The 24,847-nt window shown below is 43.0% G+C and overlaps 1 protein-coding gene across 4 annotated transcripts in view; it reads right to left on the reverse strand.

Annotated features, from left to right (window-relative positions):
* NCALD (neurocalcin delta) overlaps positions 1-24,847 on the reverse strand; it is a 291,656-nt gene that overhangs the window by 187,290 nt on the left and 79,519 nt on the right. The gene's annotated exons all lie outside the window — the stretch shown is intronic.

Genomic DNA, 24,847 nt, shown 5'->3' on the forward strand with positions numbered 1-24,847 from the left:
TCCGGGAACTAATCTGTTTTCCCAGACAGTCTGGATGCCTCAGAAGACCCTGTTAGCTTCAAGAAGTGGTAAAAATCAGCAACTCAGCCAGCATGGCCTTTGTGTTACATCCAGGCCTGAGGCCCCATGAGCTCACACTCAGGGCGGGATGGCACTGCCTTGGTCAAAGGCCTGGCAGCTGTGAGGAGCAAGACACAGCAGGAGGCTGAGGCCAGAGCAGGGGGAAGCCTGGCAATTCCAATGTCTGCCCTGGCGTCGCGGAAAGCCACCACGCAGTGGCCCAGATGGCAAAAGTGCAGCGCTTACAGCGCTCAGGCAGGGCCCCACTTCCTCACCAAAGGGAAAATAGCACAACCACAACCCACCCCCCACCCGGGCCCCTTCCCCACCAAGAAAGGACCTGGGTCTGGCTTAGCCAGATTCACTCCCAGGAAAAGTGCAGGTAGAGACACATCAGATGCCGCATTAGGACAATACTGTGCCTTCTGATTCAGGTGGCATTTACAGAAGGGCGGGGGTGGGGGGGGAGTGGGAGGGGGTGGAGGGGGAGGCATGGCGTAAACATTTTTGGTTCCCAGGAGGGAACTATGTCACAGCTGCTGGATAAACCAGGGGCTGCATGTATTCTGTGGGCACTGGTGAGCTGCTAAAGGTCTTCCAAGGTGAATTGATCAGATCCATGTTTTATGAGAGAAAGATATATTGGTGGAGGAAGGGTCTTGACACGCTTAGAGAAAAACAACCTCGATGGCAAAGTATCTAGAAATGATGAAAAATGAGGAACAGATGAAAGAGGTGGGGGCATGGGGGGAAGACTTAGGGGAATAAAATAATTCTCTTCAAATACTTTCTGGGCTCACATAGGGAAGAGGGATTCGAATTTCCCTACAAGGGAAGAACTGGAATGGAAGTTAAAGGGGTACCGTGGGGAGAGAATCTAGATTTCACCTGGAGACCAAACAAAAGATCTTTCTAATGACTAATGCTGAGCAAAAATAGAGCCGGTTACTTGTGAAGGCTGTGACTCATCGGTGGTATTCAAGTTAGTGTCCAGATTACGTGGCCATGAAGATCCCTGTCCATTTTAAGCTCCATTATTTCTTTATTTCCTCCTGCAATGCCCAAGGCCCTTCGCAGTCTATCCAAGTGCGTGCCCATTCTGAAAAACCCAACCCAAGTTCTCCCTCCAAGTCGCTCCACAGCTTTCCATAATCCTCTCTCCGTCTCTAAATAAAGCACCTGGTTACCTGTACCATCTCTCTGAGAGATAAGCATACCCAGCTCTGTGGCACTGCTTCCATTGAACGGTTATTTATTTCTTATATATCAATTACTTTTCAGACAATAGCTTCTTGAAAACAATAACTTCATCCTATATTTCTTAAAACTAGCCCTGGGCATTATACATAGCAAATGCCTAACATGTTGGTCTTTCTCCAAGACTCCTAGGTGCCTACCCTGTAAAACTATAGGTCTCAGTATACATTTCTGGGGCACAGGCATACAAGGAAACTTGTGGGCTCTTTCAGATGTCTGATCCTGATAATTTCATCTCCTGATTATACTCAATTATATATTCTAGTTTTATTGAGCTAAATATCTCTTCCAATTAAAATAGTATTCTTCCACAGCATATTTTTAGAATAGGGGAGAAAAGGTTGAAACTCTTTATTAAAAAACACTTCTAACCTTTCTTCCCATCACAAAATAAAAAGGAATGGTTCCGCAGCAGAAAATGTCATCCAGAAAGCCAACCATTTGTGAAAGGATTAATTTTTCTCATGGTTGAATTAAACAAGTGCAATTAACACTTCTGATTTACTCTCCCACACAGAGGCTGCCTTTGTGGATATTTGAGTTCAAGGCCAATGACAAATTAAGGTAATTTTCAAACTGAATGACCATAAGGAACTTTTCAGCTCCTTTGGGTCTTTTCATGGTTACAGTGGCAGAACACGATTCCTTCAGGGGCCATAACCTGTTTATGTAAACACTTATTTTTCTAAACACAGCTTTTGATGTGTATGTATTCCCAGTAAACATCCTTATTCTTTGGAGAAGAAGCCAACTTCATTCCAAAGGCCAGGATCCTGGCATTGCCCAAAGGCACTGCCTTTGAACAGGCACCAGGAGCTCGCCATATAGCAAGTCCCCTTGGTACTTGGAGATTGAGGCAGGCTGAATGGGAAACAACAGCCCCACTTTTTATGTTGAAAGCCACTGTGCGTATAGTGAGGCTTCTTATAACAGGTTATAGCTTTGAAAATCCCTATGGTTTCTTACTGGTATACATCAAAAATTTTACAGACTGCCCTAGCTGGTTTGGCTCAGTGGATAGAGGACTGGTCTGCAGGCTGCAGGGTCCCAGGTTTGATGCCTGGGTTGCAAGCTCGATCCCCAGTGGGGGGCAGGCAGGAGGCAGCCAATCAATGATTCTCTGTCATCACTGATGTTTCTATCTCTCTCTCCCTCTCCCTACCTCTCTGAGATCAATAAAAATACATATTTTTAAAATTTCACATACTGTTTCCATGAAATGTATTTCTCATGGCGTCACATAAATTAGCTTACACTGGAAACTGTAAAGGGCTCGGTAGACACATGCTCTTCCCGTCTATCTTGGGTTGCTTCCTCACTAAAAGGCAGCCTGTGTGACCCCACCCGCTGGGCATGTAGAGTACAGGCGATTCCATTTATAAAGGAGAAATAAACCTCGGTGGAAACAGTTCTAAACCCTCAGTATGCAGAGTCCACCGATAGCTATCCTCCTGAGATACAGGTTGAACACGTCTCAGACTTGTTCTCTCTTTGGAGCACATTGATCGCGGGAGCCCACCTGCCTCTGAGGCTCCGTCCCTCTGCCCCAGGCACTGAGGGTGCTGCAATCCGGGTCGATGGGTATGTTCCTCCTTGTCTCCATCCCTGGCTCTGTCCAGTGCTCTGACCGGGATTTTTTTCCCCTGGTACAGGATCTCCTTTCCTTTAGGAAAGGTTAGTTCCAACTGCCTCTGCTATTTAACCTCAGAACTCTGTCCCCACACGATGGCTTGAGGAAAGCCAGAACTATGAAGTCTTCTATTCCCTTTGTCATGAGCTAATGAACTTGGGGGAGGGATGGGGAAAAGATTTTATGCAATCTGAGTTTTTATCCTTATCCTATTAGAGAGAAATTTATGTTAAATTCATCATGCAATTAGGCCCCATCCTAATTGATGAGCTCGTCTTTGTGAGAAAAACAACTAACTAAAACCAAAACTGTAGGGTTGTGTTTATCTGCTGCGACAGCTATTTCCCATGGGCCCCTTCAAATCCACCCTGCTCGGTACCCCAGAACACCAGCTTTTATGTAGCGATGGGTTTCCTGCCCTCTGACTGGGCTTAGGTTAGGTGGGCCAGTGGAAGACTTCGGCAGGTGATGAGAAGGAAGGGGAAGAGGGTTGATTCTCTCAGCCACTGTCCTAGTAGGTGGATAACTTCTTCTGCCAAAAGCACCGACCCCATCCAGTAGCCTCTCCTACATCCACATCTGTTCCTCCTCTTGTCTCTTTAAGTCCAGGGATAGGAATAGAACCCCTCCGCCCTCACCTGCCGAAATCTCCACAGTGTTTTCATTGTCCTTTGTTGGTTTCCCTTAGCCATGCCTACACTTTTGTAAATAGGTCGCTCCTTAAACTCTCCTGAGTGTGCCTTCGGTTTCCAGCCTGGACTCGGCAATGTTATTTTAATCTAGCATTCTCCCAAAATGCCTCCACCTGAGGTTTCTACAGGCCATGAGCACCGAAGGAACCAGATGAAAGGAAAGGACCCAACTAGTAATGCAATGCTTATAAAAATGACTCATTCCTCGTTCCCTGGACAGTTCTCCTCTGCTTCTAATTCTTTAACCTTTCTAAAGTTTTAATGCAGAAAAAAAGAAATCTCTGCCTAATTAAAACATTATATAAAACAGTGCCAGGCTCTGCATCCAGTAGAACAAGCTCCTGCTTTCAAGACCAATGGGAGAGACGTAGCTTCCATCCAGGGTGTGGTTTCATGACATAGTTTCAATAAATATCAGTGTAATTATATAGATCATCCTAACATTGATAGTACAATTTATAGAAAAAATAGCCTAAGCCTTTAAGAATGAAGTAAAACACCTCCTTGATAAGACAGTTGACGAATAAATGTTGAAGCTCTTAAGTGAAAGAAGTTTGGAATTTATTGCAGAAATCATTCAGCTATTTCTAAATGACTCAAAATCAACTCTCAGGAACCTGGGAAATCAGCAAGCACTGAAGCATGTTCTTCCCATCAGTGCAAAGGGCTTAAAGGACTCTCCAAATAACATCCTCTCTCCCTTGTACTTGGAATTAAAGACAAGCCAGGAGCTATCAAGTGGAACTGCAGCCATGCAGAACCCATCAGAAGAAAACAGAGTACAGTAACATTCTCTTGATTAAGTTTCCCTCAGAGCAAGGTTAAAGAAGTGCTGAGAAACCAGCACTTGCCTTTCGAATCACAGAGAAGGCCTTTTATGACTGACTCTGTGACTCTGAGACAGGTCTACCCAGGGAACTTCTGCCATCATCTCAGATCATATCTTTGCAGCTCAGCTTCTCATCTCTGCCGGGAGCTCAGGCATCCCACATGATGTGGGGGCCAGAATCCTCTTACAGATACCAGCCCTCCAAGTAACCGGTGACAGCAGACACCAGGGTCAGAGACATGGATGTTATGGAACTATGTAGCTGAAGGGCCTATCCACAGATTATCTACTTTATTAGAGTATAAAGTACCTCTAAAGAATATCCCATCCTCCCCTTAGTCCAACTGTCATTTCAACACCAGCTTCAAAGATGAAGGCCATCCTCTAAAAGCATTTTTCCATTTCTGGCCTATACAGATTATTTCATCAGCTATCCTGCCCTTAAAAAATAGTCAAGGAGACTAACTGGATAACAACAAAAGGAGTCAAATGGGGCAGTGATGACATTACCACTTGCTTCTCCATCCAGCCTGAAGTTCCAGCCTGGTGTTTTGGGAGGCTGGATATATCTGCTTTGTGGGGGCAAGTTCTCTCCTTTATGTCACTGTCCCCCAAAGGCAGCTTCACTCAGCTACACATGACCCTGTACTAGGTGACATTCTACGTTCACTCCTATGAACATTTAAAGATACACTTAAAGAGAGGGAAAGAGGAACTGGGAGGGGAAGAGAGAATCGTACGGATGCTGTGGTGGCTTTAAAACACGTTGGCAAATTCTGTGACATTTCTCACATCTAGAGGTGGAGTTGAATTCCCCTCCTCTTAAATAGAGGAGGACTTAAGTTACTCACTTCTACATGTGGTTGAAATTATTTTCTGGTGACGTGCAAATGTAGGTCAAAAGAGCGATACAGCTTCTGCCTGGCTTGTTTGCTTATTCTTTTTCTTCCTCTCTCTTTTTCTCGTTCAGGATGTTCATTTTGGGAACTCATCCATCATGCCACATGGAAGCCAAGCCATGTGAACAGGAACCATATTTCCTTGCCCAACCTTCTAGCAATTCCCCCACCCTGAGCTCCCAGCTAACAATAGGATCCAACTTACTAGCCATGTGGGGGCACCATCTTGGCAGTGGGCCCTCCAGCCTGCAGTTGACCTGTCCCAGCTGATGCCATGTGGAGCAAAGATGAGCCTTCCCACCAAACCCAGCTCAGACTGGAGATTCATGAGGCAAATAAATGATTGTTGTGTTAACCCCCTAGGTTTTGGGGTGATTTGTTATGCAGCAATAGATAGCCAGACTCAGAAACTTGTACCATAATTCCAATATGTAACCTGTTGAGAAGGTCCTCCTCTAATGAGAGGACAGAGAAATGAGGAATAAGGCAGATTCTATAGCTTTCATATTTTTTTAAATGATGAGAACCTAAATATAACCCCCCCAAACCCTGTGACCTTTTACAGTTTGTCATTTTACTCCCTTTTAAGGGCTAGAAAAATTGGAGGAGGGAAGGGGGGTGAATGCTGATGGTGGGCCTAGAGTCCTACATGCCAATCCCTGTCTCTTCACTTTAAGATTCCTTAAATATTTCCTTTTTCCTCCCAAGTTGCTTATTTTTGCTGACGAGATTATTTATAGTCAACCCTTCTTCCTAGAAAGACATCAGATCAAATCCCAAAAACATTCAATAACATTCAAGTGGTGAGGATTGAAGCTCTGAAGACACAGGGCTGCCAACCATGCTCCACACCCTGCCGGGCGCAGTTCCTGAAACTCACCATCAGCATCTCACCCTCTTGTTCAAGAACGAATGCTCACTCCCTTTAACTGACTGTATTAAATTCCATTTCCTTTGTCTGCCTTTTACAGTACCATGGCTTCAACTTATATACTGAACTATATTTCCCAACCTGCCCTGCAAATTCCCACCTCTAAGCTTTGATTCATGCCAAGTCATTGCCCTTCATGTCAAAGCCATCTTTGAACCTGATCTCAATTTAAAAAAAAAATTTTTTCCCCAACCACTGCAGCTGACAGCAATCCTGCTTTCCATTTGAACTCTTACAGCACTCACACTGGGCAGTGCACATCCGACATTGATGCAGATTTGCCCATTCTCCACCACATTATAGATCCTTCAAGTGCAGGCCCATATCTGCTTCATCTTCCCATTCCTCCCCAGCACTCCAAGCACGCCTGGAGCCCCACTCAGTATCTTAAATATTTTATGTGCTAAATTATTGCTTATTGGATTAGTTAAATAAACTAAAAAAATATGGCAAATAGCTTACAAAGTTTATTCTAGTGATATTTTTATTTTAAGCGCTGCCTAATCTTAAGACGTGAATCTTTAATTGGGCGATTTTGAGCCCGAGCCAGACAGCTGGAATTAGTAAGTAGTGGGGGGAGTGAGGGATACTCCAGACAGGGGGGTAGCCACCTATGCCTTATTAGACCTTCCCAGGGGCCCCTTGACTCCTCCCATCCCAGAATGGGCAGGATCTAGAAGATTATCTAGCATAGATATTCCTCTAGTGCTTATTACATATGGAGAAAGGCATAAAAACTTTTTAGTGTAAACCTTCATTTTGTAGATGAAGATAGTAAAACTCAGAGAGGATAAATAATGAGCCCAAAGCAGCTGGTTATCAGCAGAAATGACCTTGACCTCAGGTCCCGGGACTCCTTTCCCGGCGTTCTTTCCACAACCACAACAAACTGGAGGGCTGCTGCCATTTCCCAATCAGCACTCCTCTTTGAAGAGCAGACGATAGGCAGGGTTTCAAACTGAACCTGAATGTTTTTAAAGTAAATTTATACTGTGAAGAGTGAGCTAAATTGCTAGACATTTTCTTCTCGGGCAAAACAAACAAACAATAATCCTTTGTTTGCCTCGGACTAGAAAAGATGTGTCCATGTGTCTAGCTTGCAAGCAATTTTTCCAAAGGAGAAGGGGATTCTTATCAGAGCATTGCATCATGCACTGTCTCTGGGCTGAAAGCAAGGAGCCAGACCAAGTAATTGGCATATCTGAAAGAAAAATTTCAAAGATGAAAGCTAGTGCATTAAAAACAAACCCAGAGCATAGGCAAGATGCATGCATTTACTTGAGAAATTGATAAAAAGCTATTTAAATTACCAACCCTTTTCTTTTAAGAGGCTCAGCGACTGCTCCCTGTCAGTGTACTAGCAAATAAATCCTTTTTCACTAGAGTTATGTTCCAGATTTTAGGATGGTTTCTATTTTTCCACTGACCTTGTCAAAATAGGCCTTCCTCCTAACAAGAAGTAATAAAAGCAGCTCCGTGGCCAGAAGACTGACACAGTAGCACCAAGTCCCCAGGTGATTTTTAAAAAGTAACTCGAGCAATGAATACTGTACTTTGTTTTCAAATTCTTGCTCTATATTTTGATAAAATAAGAAAAAAAATGATGTATTTATATATCAATGTAGCTAATGTGTGTGTGCAATAACTATCAGATGTGTTAAAATAGAAATTAAGAAGTATAGTACTGCAGTTAAGAACTCATACTCTAAAGCCAGGCCACCTAGTTCAAATCCGAGCTCTGTCACTTACTGTGTGACATTGAGAAAGTTGCTTAAAACATTTTCTGGTTCAGTGTCTCCATCTCAAACATGGAATGGAGAATATTAGTTAATTCATAAGGTTGTTCTGAGGATGCAGTGACAGTATATGTAAGGTACACAGAACAGTGCCTGGCCTGGAGAAAACTCATAAATGTTTACTGTTATTATCCATGACAGGGACATAATTATGAAACCATGACTGCACCGTCTTCCCCAGGCCCCACCTACTTCTAAGGAGGAGATGTTCTTGCTTGTTGGGTTGGCTGCAGGGTTTTCTCGTGGAGAGTTTGAGTCTTCTGGGTGTGAGAGCATCCACCAGGGAACATTCAGACGATATTTCTCAGGGGAGGGTCTATGTCACAAAGAGTTGTGTGTAGGGTGTGTGGGCTTTGGAGAAGATGACTGAATGTGTGAGCTGGACAGTCTGTCCGCAGCAAGCAAAAGCACAGCCATTTAGAAATGGATTGCAGCATGAAGAGAGGACAGGCGTCGAGCAACTGCAGTGACAGAATGGAAAAGCAGGGAAAGGGTAGTTTGAAGAACTTCCATTTAATGTTCTTTGAGAGATGGAATAAAGACTAGAATTAAATTTTGTAATTGCTTTTGATTGTTGGACATCCCTTTCCTTGAATGTGATGCTGTACTAAGACGGAGCCTCATGGGACCCTAGATTTTATAGGGATTTCACAGCAAGTTCTATGGAGACAGCAATCTGGAGCACACATTTTCAGATTTATAACAGAACAAATGATCACAGAGTGGTAAATGTCACTGAGCAGAGCACACAGCTTTCAAAAAGAACTAAAATACATTCCCTAAGTGATGCACTACAGCCTTTTAAAAAAAATATTTTCACAACAGCTCTCCAGAGCCTTAAAAAAGTTTATTCCCTTTAATGTGGTGCTAATTTACACTAAAGAAAAAAAAAAGAAACTATACATAAGAAGATGCTCATGGCAACATTATATATAATGGTAAAAAATAATGGAAACAACCTCCAAACAACCAAAATAGAGCATGTTGATTTAAGAGAATAAAATGACTTTGTTTAAAATGATAATGATGAAATTTGGGGGGAACTTTAGGGAATAATATTGAATGATAAGAGCCCAGAGTACTGATACTAATTCTGAAGCTGTCCACATCCAGCTTAAGGACACAGAAAACATCACTGCCCATAGAGTAGTGGGCTATGCTTACTGATGCATCCCTGGCTAAGCCACTTGCTTCTCCAAACTCTCAAGCTCCTTTACTTTGCTCAGATGAAATGACTTTATGAGATTAACCCTCATCCAACTAGACTAGTATCTTCAATGCACCCACCTCCCTCCACCCCCCAGTTTACTGAGATCTGGGCTTGGCCTCTCTCATTCTCCTTAATTCTGGTACAGGAATACCAAGGAAAAGCATTTGCACTTATGCTTCTGGTTCTGAAGCTTGACAAGTTCAACGTTCTCTGACAACTGGGTTCAGAGGGCTAATAAAGCCTTTCACAACACATTTCTTTCAATACCAGTCCCAGCATGTCTGGGACAACACGGAAAGTGCCAGTGCTTTTGTTGAGAGCCTGTGTGATCGTCTATAGAATTAAACCTGGTTTTTTATTTCATAAACTTGCAGAAGAGGAGAGAAACATAACACCTTAACCCCACTCATTCATTCACTCACTCATTCATTCATTCATTCATTCCACAAATGAGCTCCAACTATGTGCCAGACACGATTTGGGATACAGATTACAACAAAAAATGCACGGCGAAGGCAGTTCTTATAAAATGTGATGAGTGCCTTGCCAGAGAAAGCAGGGGGCGATGGAGGAGGCACGATTAACCCAGCTTTGAGGAAGGCAGGGAAGAGGACAAAACATCCTGCTTTCATTTAATCTCAATGAATGCAAATCAACTCTGTAGAAAGAAACCTGGGGGAGGTTTTAGGAAATGTCCCACTCTGTATTCTTGTTTCTAAGCCATATTCTCTCAGACTGTCAGGGCACTGGGCAAGTGACATTCTCCTAAACCCAACTTCCAACCATCATTTTAATAATAGACACCACAAAAGTAGTTTGTGGAACAAACTCCCCTCAGCAAATAGTGAATGAACTGACAATCTCTGAATGACCACTGCAGGCCAGGCCCTCATACCAACCCCTGCTTGTCTTACCAGTTTGATTTTCTCTGTCCTAAATGAAAATATCCTCTCTCCATCTCAGTTTGGTTTTAATTTAGCTCTGTGAATGACAGTAGTAGGAAGTGGTTTATTTTGGTTTTAAGTAGAAAAGAAGACATATTTTGTTATTTTTCTAAGGGTAGCAAAGGGCACACTGAATCATCTTCTCTTGCCTGGCATCGCATAGTCAACACACTATTTTTACAGAAATATTCATCTTCCCCAATTCTGATGGCGTCCTGAGTAGCCTCCGTGGGACAAGTCAGACAGACCACACACTGACACAGCCTTGTCCCAACCGCTGTGCATGATCAGGTGCCCTCACCTCTCACGGGAAAACTGCCAATGCTACCTGCTCCCACCAGGCTGAGACCCTTACAGCTTTGCACAGGACATTTGAGAAGAACGGGAGCCAACACTGATCTATTTCCATTGTAATACCTCTAGTACCAAAACCCTAACCTTAAAATCTTCAATAAAATTTTGTGAGAAAAGATAATTTTGAAACAGGCAGAGGTCTGCAGTGGGGATCCACTTGAAACAAGTAGTACTAACTTATGGGCCTCTGTTCTCCCAACAGGCAAGTGGGAGTAAGGAAGTTCGGGGAGGGTCAAGAAGGGAAGAGGTTCTGATGTCAATAGAGTAAGACAGGGTTCAGGATGTAGGGAAAGAGAGAGTTCAGCACACCAGCGAATACAGAGGCGCTAGGGAAAGAGGGAGGTGCAGTAGAGAGTAGGGAAAAGCAAAGGATGACGGGACAGATCTGGAGGTGCTTTTGTAGGGTGTCTGTGAACAAGGTAGGAGCCCTGGGGGGCCAGAACCCTTTCAGAGAGCACAGTCAATATAATCAAAGCCCTTGCCAGGCTCCCCCTGGCCACGCACAGCCCACCATCCTGGGTAAAGGGGTCTCCGAAGAGGCAGCCCTTTGAAAACTCTCAGGAAGGTGAGTCAGTGGCCTTGCCATGCCGCTTGCCAGCAATTCCAGCTCAGCCAGTCCGGCGCTGATAGGAATCCCTGCCTCTGGGGCCGAGCACCTGCCTCTGAGTTTGAGCTTCCTCTACGAGCCATGCTGTATGAAAGCACATTATTAACGCTCCATGCATGTGGTCAGATGCTCACACCATGGAGGTCATGTGAAAACTGAAGCCATCTGGGCCAGAGCACAGGCTGGTGACCTGTCCTGATGGAGGGGCGGGTAGAATTGGTAGTATTATTCAAATGTTCAGTGGTCTCTCTCTCTAACTCTCTCTCTCTTTCCCTCACAGAAATTCCTTCATTAGTTATGAACAGGGAATTTACTCTGTACATAATAACTGGCTGAGAGTTTCTGAGCAGAGGCAGGTTCTGATCAATATTATGGAGACCATATAAAGCACCTAGAACAGTGCCCAGCAAATGTGTGTTTAATGAAGTCCTAGGTCTATCATCTCTTAGCTGGGTAACCTTGAGTAGGTTACTTAACCTCTTTGTATCTCGATTTCTTGACTCTAAAATGAGGATAAGAAAAATAGCACCAACTTCATACAATTCTTGGGGACTAAATAAAACAATGTAACTTGCCTAGTACATAATGTATATAGAGCTTTGTATATGATAGGATTTCAACGAAGTGGTAGTTTAAAAAGTTGTTTCCTCTAAACTCTGTAATACCTTATTTATATATCCATTATGGCACATATTAAATGATATTATAATAGTCTAGGTTTGGAACTCCTTGAGGACAGGAACTTTGTCATTATTCTTCTGATAAAGGGAAAGGCAGTTCAGCTGGCAACGAGGATGCCTGTGTGTGTGTGTGGGGGGGGGGGGGGCTGGAAATTGAAACAGAAACCACAACTTGCAGACTGTATTATGACTCACAAAAATAGAAAAATTCTATGAAATCATGACATGCAAGACAAACTAAATTCAGACTCTTACCCCAAGTTCATTCAGACTCATGGTGTTCTAAGTAAGACCACAAACCAACTAATCTAACAATGATTCCGCACCAAGTCATGAGTCCTAAAGATAAGACCACTGATTGTTTTAGCAACTTCCTCCTTGATAAAGTGTGACCAATCGCTAGCCAAGACCATCCTATTACAAACTCCAGTCCTGCAAACTCAAGAGATATTCTTCACTATTTTTCACCTGTTGAAATGCCCTACAGTTTTCCATAGTGTGTGCTCTCCCTCGCTGCAGAAAGCTATCAAACCTGAGTTTATTAGCTATGGTGTGTCCCTGGTAGTCTTTGGTGGGTTTTAACACATCTTAGCATGCCAAGGACGTGGCACAACACCTGGGACTAAGCAGGCATTCGTTAAGTTATAACTTTTTATTTGAGAGAAAGGGAGGGAGAGAGAGGGAGAGGGAGAGGGAGAGGGAGAGGGAGAGGGAGAGGGAGAGGGAGAGGGAGAGGGAGAGAGAGGGGAGGGAGGGAGGGGAGGGAGGAGAGAGGGAGAGAGAGAGAGAGAGAGAGAGAGAGAGAGAGAGAGACCGACCAATTTGTTATTCTATTTATTCATTTATTGGTTGCTTCTGACTGGAGATCAAACCCACAGCCTTGGGATAAATTGTATCTTGAACAAAAGAATAGAGTAACGAGACTCTTGCTTTTGTAATGTATGAGTTCTAAAGATAATTCTAAAAAGAGAGTTTCAAAAAAATATTAGGGGCCACATCAAGTGCCTCAAGGGGCCTAGGTACATAATTTTCTGAAACATACTTTAAAAAACCATCCACAACTGACAATATGTAATCATGAATGCTGATTAAAAGCCAGTCTTAGTGCTGTGCACTTATACGCCTCAAGTATAGTCCCTGCTCTATAGGAACTGATTAATTGAGGACACCAATGAACAAGCAAGTGGACGTGGTCTGTGTTCCCACAGCACCTAGCAGAGCCCTGCCCCTAGCAGTTGCTCACAGAAATGCCTTCATTGGTTACGGACAGGGAGTTTACTCTGTACATAATAACTGGCTGAGGGTTTCTAAGCAGAGGCAGATTCTGATAAATATTATGGTCTAGGAAACTTACTTTCTGAGCACAAGGAAATACTATGAGCAGACAGCTTTGCAGAAGGTTATCTCGATAACCAGGCCATTGCCCATGAAGGTAAAAATGGAAAAGGAAATAACTCTACCTTGCAAGGCTAGCCACCATGGGGATTAACTGAATTGAGGGAGCATGGAAGGCAGCAGAGTTAAAGATGCATCCATGTTTGCCACCACAGTAATTTGGAAAACGATCTTGACACTGATAGCATAGCTTTGAAGGATAGAGACTATCTTTACATTAATGCTAGTGCCTATTATCATGGGTTTTTAACTTAGGTTAAAGCAAGCTAGCATGACATTGCATTAATCACTACGTAAGGTTCCTGCTCTAATATCTTGTACCAGTCAAATCAATCATGACAAAAAGGTCTTTGTATTCACTTAGAGTAATTAACTATCGCAGATTATTGATTCTAGCTATTCAAAGAGATGATATTCTCTTCATAAAGCATGATTGACAGATTGTTCTTCTTTAGCTTTGCTCAAAATTGCAATTTAACTCATTTATGCTATGAGAGTCAAAGATCCTTGAACTTTAAACCAACTGACCACAAGAATGAATAGTTTCTGACCAATTTTTGACCTTTCTACTTAACATTTTTCATGATATAAAGAGATCAGCCAATATGGCGGAAGACCAAGCCAGGCTGGACATTGTCTAAGCTAGGAAAAAGGCAACACAGTCAAGATTAATAACAGTGCAAACTAACTAACAGATGCAAATAAATAAATGTCATACTTTTAAAGAGCATGATGAAGGTAGCTTTGCCCAAGAATCCATCACAAATATGAAAAGGAAAGGGGGCTTAACTAGGACAAAAATATCACAGCAAAAATGAGACTGATAAGCTCCCACTGCATCATATTTAAATACTGGATGGAAAGTATTTCAGAGAGTCCACTAGGACAAGGGAAATCGAATATTAATTTCCCCTCCAAGAATGCAGTCTTCCAGCCACTGTGAATTTGTCACTTTCTAAGAAGCCCTGGCTAAAGAGACCATTTTCAGGTGCCTTCACTGGAATTGCTATAGCCAGTCTATTTTCAGCTCCACTTCTCTGAGCCGCCCAGCAAAAATTCTTACATGATCCTGGGGTCAGGTTTGGTTAAAGTAGCGAGAGCGTGCAAGATTGTTTTGCTTTTATTTTTCAACAGGGGGTGTGGACTAGAGTGGATGTTTTCCCAGAAGTGAACCTTACTACCACCTGGTTATCTGGGTCTATTTTCATTAAGTAATTCATGCACAAATAATCAATGCACAACTGAAAATGATTATTTAGTAATTACATTTAGCTCCAACAGAAACAAGCCATTAAGAAAATCAGAGCATACATGTTATGATGGCCATTTTTAACTCTGAAAATGCCAATTGGGGCAACCAATAACACCAGCTATGCTGGTCCCCCTCCCTCAGGGCCCCTGGAGGTTAAATTCAGGCTTTGCATTAGGTTGAAGGTCAACACATTTCTTCCGATACCGTGAGGATAAGAAAACTCAAGATAACAAGGTCTTTATGCACTAAAACTTCAGAACAAGCTAGGGGAATAGTCAGTTTTTAAAAACAGTAAAACTGGTCCTTTAAAAATGGATGCTCTCGTTAATGTAATGCAGCGGTTTGCATTTCCTCCAAGCTTAATGTCACAAGTAATTATTTGGGGAGCTTCACAGCAACGGACCATTTTGCTGATTATTCACCATCAACAACACTCCCAACCATACTCCACCCTCCCCTGCCCCCATGTCATCTATACTCTAGCTTCCTGTTGGGTTTGACTAATGGGGGGCCCCAGCCAAAGATGGGGTGCTGTTTCCCCTAGGTCTCCCTGTTTCACTGCAGTGTCTGAAAACAGCTATGTCCCTTCCCAGCGCTGGCTTCTGTCAAGTGGCCCTTCCTCCATGATCACAGCGCCCACTGCACCCCACCATTTGCTACTCTTGCCCCTTTGGCCTGGGGATGGCAATGGCTTCCCTTTGCCGCTAGTCCTGGATACTGGACCGTCCCTTGCTTGTTCCTTAACCCTGCCCACAGGTGCAGCAATGGTCCCCCTCATTAAATTCTCTTCTTTCAAACCCTCAGAGGTCAATTCCGTTTCCTGCCAAGATCCCAATGCAACCGCTTTGCAAAATAAATATAGAAGTGCTTGCTTCCTGGCTGAGGACAGTGAGCAAACACAAAAGACCAGCATCTATGAAAAACATGCCCGAACACAGCAAACCTCCACCAAGCTTTCTGTTTTGGCAAACAACATATTTAATGTAAAACTTAATATAAAAAATAGCAAAACACAGCTCATATTCCTCCTTCTAACACCTCCTTCTTTTTTGAAAGGAGGGAGAAAAAAATCTCACTCACTTCTTCCTCACCATCAAAACAAACAAACAAACAAATAAACAAAAACCAACCAGGCCAGTGTGGTTCTGTGGTTGAGTGTCAACCAATGAACCAGGAGGTCATGGTTTAATCCCTGGTCAGGATACATGCCTGAGTTGTGGGCTTAATCCCCAGTAGGGGGTGTGCAGGAGGCAGCCAATCAATGATTCACTCTCATCATTGATATTTCTCTCCCTCTCCCTTCCTCTATGAAATCAATAAAAATATATTAAAACAAAAACAACCATTGGATAAAACCCAGGAAAGCCCAGTTCTAAAGACTAGTGATTCTTCTTAAGTCATATGGATGCTTGAGAATAAATGAGCTTTTTTCCATTCTCATTCTTTTGCAAGTACAAAAAGAAAGGGAACATTTTCTAAATTTTCTTCTCTGGCACCCAGAATTTAATTCGTGATACTGCAGGAAAGATAAAGATATCTGTCGTCTTTCAAAAACTACAGTTAAATAACAAAATAAACAAAAAAGCACAGTTTTATCCAAGTCATACAAGGTGGTATATGACACTCTTAAAACCCGTTATCACTCTGAGACTATATCTCAGATGGTCCTTTTTGTTCTTCAATCTGGATATCTATTTATTTGGCTGGAGGCCACAGTTCTCTTTATATCATTAACCCACCAAAGGATATTTGTTGGATTTGCAACAAGTTGACTAATTGTACAGTTTCCAAGGCTACATGTAATGTTTTCATTGGACTCCCCCCTTTTTCATTAAACCATGGCCCCCTAATAACACAGTAGCTATGAATTCATAAGCAGAGCACACGTTTTAACCTGGGCACAATGAATGCATCAGGCTCTCTCTCCTGCTTTGTGCTTTAACAGGGTGCTGGTTATTCTCACCTCAATCCCTCCCTTAATCCAGTCTCCAGATCCTCTCTCCACTCTTCTCTCCCTCCTCTGTGCCCTCAGTTCCACCAATGGGAGGCGCTAGCAGGAGACTCGAGGAAGAGGAGATGAAGACCCTAGCCTGACTTCCTCCACATCCCCTGCACCTGGGGATTCTTGGAAGTTCTGGCAGTGGCTGGATCTCCAACTACACTTCCCTCACTACTGCTCCCCTGGCTGGCTGACTCCTGCTCTTCTCGCCCTGTCCCAAACAGTGAAAGCTTTTCAGTTCTGCAAATTCCTGGCTGCCTTAATATCCCTTATTTGTTCCTTTCACCCTGCCTACACCTCTGTAAATAGCCCTTTTTCTAAATTCTCTCTGACTCCTTTAGAGTGTGCCTTCTGTTTCCTGCTGTCCCTGACTGATCAGAGCATGATGTGGGATGACAAACACAAGGCACCACTCAGGCAAGGGGCGATCCTCCAGCACATGCTTTTTAGCCCTGGACAGGTGTGCCCAGGGTCTGTTCCTGCCTTTGGAAGAGTGATGGGTGTAGAATTCTAGTGTCTGAGAACCACCTGGGGAGATTCAAGGCAAGACTAAGAAACTATCATAGGTCCAAGGAGACTAAGGGGTCATGATGACAAAATGTAAAGTGATGTTCTGGATTGAGCAGGAAAAGGATGTTAGTGTAACACTTGTGAAATTCGAATGAAGTCTGTAGCTTAATATTACGCACTGATATTAATTTTGACAAATATATTCTGGTTATATAAGAAATTAATACTAGGGGAAGCTAGGTGAAGGGAATATTGGAACTTTCTATACTATCTTTGCAACTTTTCTGTAATTATAAAATTACTAGAGGCAAAAAAAAAAATTTACTATAGGCCCAGTGCACGAAATTTGTGCACAGGTGGGGTCCCTAGTGACTACCAGCTGCTGGCCGGGGCCTCCCTTCCTGCAGTTGGCCAGCTGGTTCCACCCCCTGGTCGAACTCCCGGTCAAGGGGACAATTTGCATATTAGGCTTTTATTATATAGGACTGCAAAATAAAATGTTTATTTATTTTTTTTAAAATAAAATGTTTATTTATTTATTTATTTATTTTTAAAAAAAGCAGATTCCCAGACCCTGCATAAGGCCCTCTCCCCTTTCCCCCAAGAATCAGAATTTCATCAATGGATACTCAAGCACGTGGTTTGAGAACTAAACCTTGAGAAGCCCCTAGGATTTGGAAACTATTGGTTCTGGTTGAGATAAGGATGGAAATAATTATTCGCTGATGCTAAATTACAGCATAATTACTTCACTTTAAAGAAAGGAACTGATTGAAGCTTTGTCAAAGTTCACCTTCTATTCTAGTTAATTAGAATGATTCATCCCTTGAACAGACCAGTCGCTGCATTTAGTTTTTTGCATAAAAACCTTGACGAGGTGCAGGTAATTATAGTATCAAACAAAGGAGTGACAGTTCTTCCACGTCCTCCTCCCTCTGAAACCAAGGTTTCTGCAATGTGTGTCTTTCCTTTCCCCTAACTCTGAGTTTCTAAGAAGGCGGGGCCAAGCTGACCTCTGGACAGTGATTTTCTCAGCCATGGGGGGGTGTTCTGTCTCTCTATGCTGAATTTAAGCTCCCAGAAAGCAGGAGCTCTATTTTCCACCTCGTCTGTATTTTTCAACAGCTCAGTTCAGGGTTGTTCACCCTTTACTTTGATGGAGGACAACCTGCGCTCTTCACTCTGCCCATATCTTTGCCTGTTTATTGTAAATATCATTCTTATGTTCAACATTTTCTCTGCCACTGGAATGCGAAAGAAGGGGGTAGGTAGATATGTTGGCATTAGTATTGCTCATTTATTAACAAAAATGTTAACTGAGCAGCTACTATGCATTCTAGGCACTGGGGCTATAATGATGAGTAAATGCCTTCGGGGAGCTTAGAGTCAAAGCAGGAGACAGACGATTAAGCAGCTAATTACCAAACCATCTATAGATTCTCCCTTACCACCCTCACACTGTCCATCGTGACAGAGCAACTCGACTCTGAGTCCAGAACAAGAAAAGTAGGCACTAATTCCAGGCCCACTTCCTGGTAAGAACTTGTTTTAAAGGAGGCATAATTTTTCTGACCCTCAATCCCCTCATTAAAAAAAAAATGGGTATTAAAAACAATTCATCTCTCTGCCTTAAGGCAGTTGTTACAAAAATGGATGCAAAAATGCTTTGAACCCTGCAAAGTGTATACAGGGTGGGGCAAAAGTAGGTTTACAGTTGTCTGTATGGAAAATAACACAATCTCTATATATAAAAGCCTAAGTGACCAAACGAGCAAAACGACCGAAAGACCAGTCAACCAGTTGCTATGATATGCACTGACCACCAGGGAGCAGAAGCTCAATGCAGAAGCTGCCCCCTGGTGATCAGTGCACTCCCACAGCCAACCTCCCATGACCGGCCAACTTCCCGTGGTCCCTCCCCCCCCCCCCACCCCCCCACCCCACCCCGGCCCCGATTGGCCCCAATCACCAGCTAGGCCGAGGGACCACACCTAGGCATGAATTCATGCACCAGGCCTCTAGTATTTCATAAATAATAATGCAAGAATAAACTCTGTGTTTCGTGTGCTCACAACTCTAAACTTACTTTTGCCCCACCGTGTCCATATGTCAAGCAATAGAAATGAATGCCTTAAATAGTCCCTGCCTACTAACTCTAAAGCTAAAAGTGAGTGGTTCAGGGGCCTTGCCATTAAGCAGAAATTTCAGACAATAAGACTTCATAAAAAGCAATCCTTTCAAAGATCTAAGCTCTGTTGCTTTGGAGTTAGTGATTGCTGCGAATTAGATTAACATCAAAGAACTGTTTGGGAGAAGGTGCATAGGAAGAAAGCAGGCCTGCCATTTTATTCAAGGTGCACCCATTTTCTCTCCCCTCTCCCTGAATACAGAAGAGCTCAGTTACTTCAACTCTTCTGTGAAATTCAAAGCAATTTCTTAGCTAGCGCCATTCACATTTCTATTTTATACACAAAGGAAGCTTCCAGATCGGAGATGAAAGGAGAGCTGCTGCGAGTCAGTGCCGCGGCATATAAACCAGTGAGCAGCTTTCAGCAAATATCTTAAAAAGATAATGCTTTGGAGAAGTTTTGAAAATCACATTTGCTGTTTCAGATAAATGCAGTGTCTATTCTCAGCTTCTAAAGTAGAAAATGTTCTATCAGAGCAGTTTCCCATCTTTCTGTCTGGAGAACTCGATGAGCTAAGGGCCCTCTTTGGATGCCATGGTAACCGCATGATTCTGGTCAGGTCTGTTGTGTCTGGGGCACAGCTTAAGGAAGATGTTACCTAAGAAAGCATGCATTAGAGGCACTGCTGGTATGTACGACATATTCACATCAGGTGCACATATACCTCTAAGCCTCTACTGTGTCCCAGCCCTGGGCCAGCGCTTGGGTAACCAGGAGAATGTAAGACACCATTGCAAAGAACTCACCACGGTGGTGCCCAGGCAGCAGCAAGCTAATTACAAAATATACAAGAATATATAGAAATGATATCATAAAGTTTTAGCTTTCACTCCAAAATTAAAATTTTTATTCTCTCGTTTTTGCTGTGACTTCGACTGTGGAAGCCTTTAGTGATTTTTTTTTAAAGCTAAATATAAACATGAGAAAAAGTTGAATGTTGAGCAGAAGAGCAGTAGTAGGATCAGAAAGAATAAGTTGCTCATTTGGGCCTTTAAATGCACTTAGCCTGAAAAATCATGAAGAGTGAAAGGAGAACTATTGGTCTATGGGAAGGAACATTATTTTTGGCTTTAAACCACATCCAGAGTGTGGGATTCTGAAGACTCCCCAAGCTGTCTCCCCAGGCTGTCTCTCTGAGATAATACTTTCCCTTCACCTGAAAGTAAAGAACAAATGTCAAATGGTGAGACTTCCTTTTCATCATTGTGCATGTGTGTGTGTGTGTTCACACCACCACTAGATTATAGCATGAACCAATGAATGCCTCAATTATTTCTATATACATGAAAAAAATTTGATCATTGACCCCAAATGATCTTCACCAAGCCCACAGGTGAGCTGACTTTCTTCAGGAAATATTTAGGGAGCACGTGCTATGAGCATCTGAACCAGGAGCTGAAAGAAACACAAAGGAAATGTCGTGCCGGGTCCTTTTTTACATTTTCACTGAAGAGATAAGACAGACCCGACAGGAAAAGTCAATCTGTATATCTCGCCTCTTACTCCCTCTTCGTTTCTTCAATGACTTCATGGAGATCTCCAGTCTTTGGCCTCCACCTACCCACCATGTCCTGTAAGCATTTTCTCCATCTTCAAGATTCAAACTCTCTCTCACACACACAGACACACACACACACACACACACACACACACACACACACACACACCTTGGCCTCCCTTCCTTCTGAGACACTTACGGCCTCTCCAAAAAGCCCTCGATATCTTTGTCCTCTTGTCTTTCCAACCCTAGATAATCCTGTATTCTGTGTTCTCTGCTCCAACACTGCACACACCTGGAGAAGAGCCATGAAAGCACATAGGTGACTTTAAGGAGGCCTGAGGAAAGGACCACTGGAGAATGCTGATTTCCCAATTCCAATGTAAGTTCCTCAACGGCAAGGACTTTGCTTTGTAAAGCCTGAGGCACCCTAGCAGGCTCAATAAATCCCGTTAGCAATGAATTCATACCAAAAACAAGAAATTAGAAAAGATAGACTCATTCCACAAATAAACTGATCTTTGAAAATTCCACACATTGTTTATGTGCAAATAATCACAGCCATTCTAAGCAAAGCATTCCAAAAAGTAGCCTTGGAAAGAAATGCCCCTTAAAAATAGCTGGTAAAAGCCCTAACCGGTTTGGCTCAGTGGATAGAGCGTCAGCCTGCGGACTGAAGGGTCCCAGGTTCGATTCTGGTCAAGGGCATGTACCTTGGTTGTGGGCACATCCCCAGTAGGGGGTGTGCAGGAGGCAGCTGATCAATGTTTCTCTCTCATCATTGATGTTTCTAACTCTCTATCCCTCTCACTTCCTCTCTGTAAAACAATCAATAAAATATGTTTTAAAAAATAGCTGGTAAAAGTGATTCTGTGGCCTCCAGAGTTGTAAAGCTCTTCAAAGTTATTTTATAATTCAGAATATTTTATAACTTAAGTTCGTTCTTCCTGTTAATTCAAGCAATGTAGTAAGATCTCACTTACTATACCACCCCTAAAACATCACCAAATCGGAGCCAGCCTCAAGTCACAGCTGTATTTTTTCCAAGGGAAAATGCAAGGCTCTCTCTCTGTGTGAACCAGAAAGGCAAATACCAAAGGAATCCTGAAACACCTTGCTTCAGAGAGAAGAGAGCACCCTGTCAGGGCAACGCCCCTGTGAGGTGTGAACTTTCAGGGGGCCTTGCTGCCTGATCAGGGACCTAGGGGTGGAGAATGCCCTTCCTCACACCAGTGGCACACCCGTCTCAGCACTGAGGGGGGCCACAGCTCAGGCTGTGATCCTCACACCAGTGTCCCAGGAACAAACCCAAATGCCGCCTGATTCTCCTACAAATGTAATAATGTCTGACAAGAGGCTGATTGGACAGCACACAGTGTCATTTCCTCTAATTAGGGAACACTCGAGAAAACCAAAATAGCACAAAACACTGTCAGCAAAGCAATCAGCAGCAACAATTAGCTGTCAACTCACAGTCCGGAGCTGAGCCTGTGTAGGGAGCAGGGATGGTTGTCACTGGGTTCCAAATCACCGTGACAGTAGGAGTCAAGGATAACAAGCTGAGCAGAGAAGCCAGAGCCCCCTGCAGGCCAATGGCACCAGCCCCTCCGGTGAGGAGAGCTGCCGGTGTGTTTGTGTGTGTGTGTGTGTGTCTGTGTGTGCGCGCGCGCGCAGAAATTCAGGGAGACCCCGTGAAGAATCCTGCAACAAGCAGCTGGATGTCAGACTGCAGCCCATGCTGTTTGTTTATTCACCCAACTCACCCTTCTTCTCCACCTGGAACAATCTATGCACTCTTTAAAATCTATAAGCAGTTCATCTCCATTAAGTTGGAGGGCTTCACAACTTCAACATGTGAATTCTCCCTTGTCTCAGTTCCCAGATCAGATTACCATATCTACTCCAAGGTCATTAACAGCAGGAGTTGGAGAAAATATACGAAGAAGCAAAATAACACAATTGTCACAATATGGAATAATCTTATATAGTAAAGAGCTAATATGCTAATTAGACAGAAGACCTTCTAGAATGACTAGTGGGCAGGGGTAAAGAGGGTGCGGTGGTGAGGCCGCAGGGCCATGAGGCAGCTGGGGCTGCGAGGGCCTACACTTGCACGAATTTTGTGCATCAGGCCTCTAGTATATAATAAGAACTGTGAGTGTGTGTGTGTGTGTGTGTGTGTGTGTGTGTGTGTGTGTAACAATTATTGGGAGGAGCGTTCGTCTCTCCATCCCAGCATTCCTTCCTGGCACATAAAACAAAACTGTTTATCTCTTTAAACTATTGGAAGGTGACTTCTACCTGCCCCTACAGCCCTTCACTCCTCCTCAAGGGAGTAACTTCATGAATTGTTTAGACTAAGTAAAGGGAAATGCATGGAGGTAGGTCTAGGAACCCTCCCTTTTCTCTATTTCTGGCCTCAGTAGCATGTCTTTTTCTTTTCCATGAAAGAAGATTTCAGCAATAAGTATAACAGAAGACCTGATTATAGCTGATCCTGTCCATAATTTGAGCTCATTCTCTCATTCAGGGTCACTGGGAATAAAGCTGATACTTAGCTCCCTATCTGTCTGACGTCTGCATTTAGTGCTCCATCCAGAGCAAACCCAGCCCTGATCTCTTTTGCAGCAGCAGTAGGCTCAACTCAAAGACACATTTCCAAGCCGCCTTTGCAGCTAACAGTGACCATTAAAATTAAGGCAGGAGTCACTGGCGCCAGGCAACCAGGATAACTCTACCTGGACTGACTCGGGTGGGAGACATGACCTTGTGCCCTTCTCTGTCTACCTGCTCAGAACATAAGCATGAAGGTCCCACGTTGAACAAGGTATGTTAGAACAATTTAATGATATTGCCAGAACTCTGCTTTTTATGTCTCTCACTAACGGGGGTGGTTGGGTGAGACTCAAAACACTTGGGCACAAAAGCAAAAGGAAAGACAAGAAGAAAGCAGGCTCTGTACTCCAGCCATCGTGCCTGGCATTCTCTTTATGGTATCAAAGGAAAGAGGAAAGGGTATGAATTGGGATAAACGTGAACTTAACCTTTATTGAAAGTTGAGAGAAAAATGGAGAAAACTAGAATTCCCAAAGTTGGTAAGATTCAAAAGTGGAGGGTTTCCTGGCAAGAACCTTGACAGAGGACTGGGCACTCATCAGAACCCTTTGGGCCAGGATCTGAGGCATCCATAGAAGCCGCGGTGAGGAGCCTGCTGCTGGAGCTGAAAACAAGGGGGAGAGGAAGACGAAACTGCACCTGGGAGGCAGGCTTCACGGGTCTAAGAAATTCCTCAGAAGAAGAAGCAACCGAAAAATTAGTGCTATGAGAAAGAGTTGAGGTTTTTGAGTCCTAGGAATGCAAAGGTCAAAGAAGAATTTGAAAATAAGAAGCTTTAAATATGCACATCAATGATAACTGTTGAATTCAATTCAATAATTTAACTAAAAATGCATTTAACTGCCTTCATTTTGTGCACTATATCCTAATTTATTCTTAAAGTAGGGTTACCTTCACAATATTTTGACTTTGAAAGATTCCAATCTCATTATTAAAAGCACAGTTAACTAAAAAAGAAGAAAAAGAAACACTGCTTCTATAAAACATTACTTCTCAAAGATTCAAGTGCAAAGGAATCCCCACCAAGGCCTCAAATTCAAAATACATATTATTTTAAAATATCTATAATTCATTGAGAAAGACATTTCAACAAGGGAACTCAATTTTTTTTCAAAAGACTTGAATAAACACTTCATTTTTTTACGGCTTAAAAGGGCTTTTCACAAAATAAGATCCCCAAATGGTCAATTAACATGTGAAAAAATACCCAACTTTATTAATCTACAGGGAGTACTAGTTAAAACTACAATATGATACTACTGCACACCCACCACTAGAGCTTAAAGGAAAAATCAAGCAAACAAACGCAGAAAAATGTCTTATATTGGAAAGGACATGAGAAATCAGAACCCTTATACACTCCTGGTTGGCATGTAAATTTTTAAGTGAATAACACCTTTTTGGAAAAGTGTTTGAGAGTATCTGCTGAAGCTGAACATGTACCTATCCCATAACCCCAAAAAAATCCCACCCTACGTGCGTATCCATCAGAAATATGT

Source organism: Myotis myotis, unplaced genomic scaffold, assembly GCF_014108235.1.
Source record: "Myotis myotis isolate mMyoMyo1 unplaced genomic scaffold, mMyoMyo1.p scaffold_m19_p_16, whole genome shotgun sequence".
Lineage (NCBI taxonomy): Eukaryota > Metazoa > Chordata > Mammalia > Chiroptera > Vespertilionidae > Myotis > Myotis myotis.